The sequence below is a fragment of the Miniopterus natalensis genome, chromosome 7, assembly GCF_054644295.1.
Source record: "Miniopterus natalensis isolate mMinNat1 chromosome 7, mMinNat1.hap1, whole genome shotgun sequence".
In the NCBI taxonomy this organism is placed as follows: Eukaryota; Metazoa; Chordata; class Mammalia; order Chiroptera; family Miniopteridae; genus Miniopterus; species Miniopterus natalensis.
The window spans coordinates 74098698-74102377 of record NC_142087.1 but is presented as its reverse complement, the minus strand read 5'-3'; the positions used below and the strand labels follow the sequence as shown (position 1 = coordinate 74102377).

General features: G+C 48.5%; 1 pseudogene; it reads left to right on the top strand.

The window, feature by feature from the left end:
* The first annotated feature begins 2792 nt into the window (after positions 1-2792).
* On the top strand, positions 2793-3441 carry LOC148092823 (platelet glycoprotein IX pseudogene; annotated as a pseudogene).
* The last annotated feature ends 239 nt before the right edge of the window (positions 3442-3680 follow it).

Below are 3680 nucleotides of genomic sequence, written 5' to 3'. Positions count from 1 at the left end.
AAAAAAGCCCAGAGTAATTAGAAGAAAGGAAACATAAAGATCAGAGTGAAAATAAATGACATAAAAGCTAACCCCCCCAAAAATATCAAAGAAAGCAAGCACTTTCTTTTCTCTTCTTTTCTCTTCTCTTCTCCTCTCCTCTCCCCTCCCCTCCCCTCCCCTCCCCTCCCCTCCCCTCCCCTCCCCTCCCCTCCCCTCCCCTCTCCCCTCCCCTCCCCTCCCCTCCCCTCCCCTCCCCTCCCCTCCCCTCCCCTCCCCTCCCCTCTCCCCTCCCCTCCCCTCCCCTCTTCTCTCTTTTTTCCTTTTCCCTTTTCTTTTCTTTTCACATACTTTTATTGATTTCAGAGAGGAAGGGGAGGAAGAGAGAGACAGAATCATCAATGATCAGAGAGTCATTGATCAGCTGCCTCCTGCATGCCCACTGCTGGGGATTGAGCCCACAACCTGGTGCATGTGCAGGAATTGAACCTTGATCTCCTGGATCATAGGTCAATGCTCAACAGCTGAGCCATTCCGGCTGGGCTCTTTTTCTTTATTTAAAATTTATCTTTATTGTTGAAAGTATTACAGATGTCCTCCTTTCTTTCCATTTTCTCCATTGTTTTCCTTACACTAGATGTATCCGCAAACATATCACCATGAGATATGTCTAATATTTTGCTGCCTACATTTTCTTCTAGAATTTTTATGGTTTTACAACTTACATTTAAGTCTTTTATACATTTTGAGTTTATTCTTGTGTATGGTGTAAGTTGGTGGTCTAGTTTCAGTTTTCTGCATGTACCTGTCAAATTTTCCCAGCACCATATATGGAAGAGACTGTCTTTACTCCATTGTATGTTCTTGTCTCCTTTGTCAAATATTTGTTGAGCATATGGCTTGGGTAGATTTCTGGGTTCTCTGTTCTGTTCCACTGATCCGTATGCCTGTTCTTGTGCCAGTCCCAGGCTGTTTTGATTACAGAGGTTTTGTAGCATAGCTTGATATCTGGTATTGTGATTCCCCCCAGCTTTGTTCTTCTTTCTCAAGATTGCCGAGGCTAGTTGGGGTCTTTTTGGTTCCATATGCTTTTGGAGTGTTTGTTCTAGATCTGTGAAATATGCCATTAGTATATTTGCATTGAATATATAGATTGCTTTAGGTAGTACAGACATTTTAATGATGTTAATTCTACCAATCCATGAACACAGTATATATTCTTCCACTTGTTTATATCTTCTTCTATCTCTTATCAACATCCTATAGTTTTCTGAGTATAAGCCTTTTACCTCCTCACTTAACTTTATTCCTAAGTATCTTCATTTTTTTTGTTGCAATAGTAAAAGGGATTCTTTTTTAAGTTTCTCTTTATGAGAGTCCATTATTGGTGTATAAAAATGCAATCAATTTCTGGGTGTTAATTTGTATCCTGCTACATTGCCAAATTCATTTATTAAATCTAGTAGTCATTTGGTGGACTCTTTAGGATTTTCTATGTACAATATCATGTCATGTGCGAATAATGACCACTTTACTTCCTCCTTTCCAATTTGAATGCCTTTTGTGTTTTCTTTTTGTCTGATGGCTGTGGCTGGGACTTCCAGTACTATGTTGATTAAGAGTGGTGAAAGTGGCATGCACTACATGATTCCTTCTGTAAACTCAAGTTGACTTAAGCGTCTGTGCCCAAGGCACTAGGACCCAGGGCTCCCTACCTCAGGAGACAGGCCCTCCAGGGCTGCATGCAGGGGATAAGCCAGGCTATTTTGATCACTTCCTTCCTCCCTCTCAAGCTGCGGCCACCATCAGCTGCTTTACATAGGACTGCCACTCCAGCCTCAACCAGGACAGTTCAGGTCACAGAAAAGGAATTTCTCTGCAGGCCTGGAAGGTAAGTAGCCCTCCTTATTACCAGTACTGCCTCCTACACCAGGGCTCCTCCCAGGCGGTGGGGAGGTGGGCTGTCAAGTCTCACCTCTATGCCTCCTTTTGCTCTCCCTTCCAGGTGATGGGGTTGGGTGGGGCCATTCACTCTGACACACCTGCTCCTTGGCTAAGTCAAGATTCATTGGCTTATTCAATGAACAGTCTTTGGGAGCCTGCAATGAGCCAGGCTCTGGGGTGGGGAGGGGTGGGAGGTTGGGAAGAGCTTGTCTTAGAAAGGGGGAAAACAGTTGTGAAGGGATGGCAGGGAATCAGGCAGAAAACTGGGGCTCATGAGACCTGAGTTTGAGTCTGTTTTCTGACACAGACTACTGAGTGACCCCACACAAATCACTTTCTGTCTGTGGGCCATAATTCCCCCAACCTGGATGAATGGCTTTCCAGAGGGGGCCCCCTTTGGGTTCCCTTTCTTGCCCTCACGTTGTTGTGCTGTTTCCTACATTGAGTATCACATAAGAGTTGACTTTGCCGTGGCAAATATTTGAAATTGGTGGGATGAGAGGTGGTCTGTGAAAGCCACACAATCAGCCTAACCCCAGCCTTAGGCAGGGAGACTGGGAGCAGCCTTTCCCGACTCTAGGGGCCAAGCGCCAGGACTGTAAACCTTGGAGCAGAGACCTGCTCTCCCTACCTCCTAAAGTCCTGTCCTCTTCCGAAGATACCCTGCTTCCCCCCCACCTCAGCCACCCTCACTGTCTTGCCTCCTGAGTGTTCAGCGAGGGTCAGCCATGCCCAAGTTGGGCACAGTTCACTTCCTTCAGTCTTCACCGCTGCAATTTCATAGACAAGAAAGCTGAGGCCATAGAAGGTAATTGTCGCTTGATCAAGGTCAGGTACCATTGTTCTCATGGTGCACACTGGTTCTTGGGATGGGGTGCAGGCTACTAGTCCCTCCCTTACCTCACAGTCACTCTCCCCACAGCCAGCCTGCACAATGCCTGCCTGGGGGACCCTGCTCCTGCTCTGGGCTACAGCAGAGGCCACCAAGGACTGCCCTGAACCTTGCACCTGCCAGGCCCTGGAAACCATGGGGCTGTGGGTGGACTGCAGGGGGCAAGGGCTCACATACCTGCCTACCCTGCCAGCCCACACCTGCAACCTCCTGGTGACCAATAACAGTCTTTGTTCCATGCCTACTGGCACCCTCGACCTCCTGGTCCAGCTGCAGACGCTTGATGTGACACAGAACCCCTGGCACTGTGACTGCAGTCTCACTTACCTGCACCTCTGGCTGGAGGACCACACACCCGAGGCCCTGCTGGATGTCCACTGTGCCAGCCCCAGCCTTGCCACCATCCTCCCACTGGGCCATCTCACAGGCTATGAGCTAGGCAACTGTGGCTGGCAGCTACAGACATCCTGGGACTACCCAGGGGTCTGGTGGGATGCGGTACTGGTTGTTGTGGCCACAGTGTTGTGGCTCTCCTGGCAGGTCTGCTGTGTACTGCCAGAGAGCCTGTGCTCCCAGGGTCACCCTCAGGCCCACCTGAGCCCCTCCCCAGACTCCATCAGCCCTGATCAGCCAGAACCACCAGTAACTCAAAATAAACTGGCTGCTCAGCCATTTCATTCAAACTCACAGATTTTCTTTTTCCCTCTCAGTACCTTCTGGAAACCTGGGTTCATTTTTTTATTACCAGATATTAATTGGTGCTTTTTTGTCCCCCAAGTTCCTAGTAAAATGCACTGTCCCACTTCCAACCAGCCAACCCCAGTTCCATAATTTGGAAATCCAGAGCCCTTCCCCAGTGCCTGCC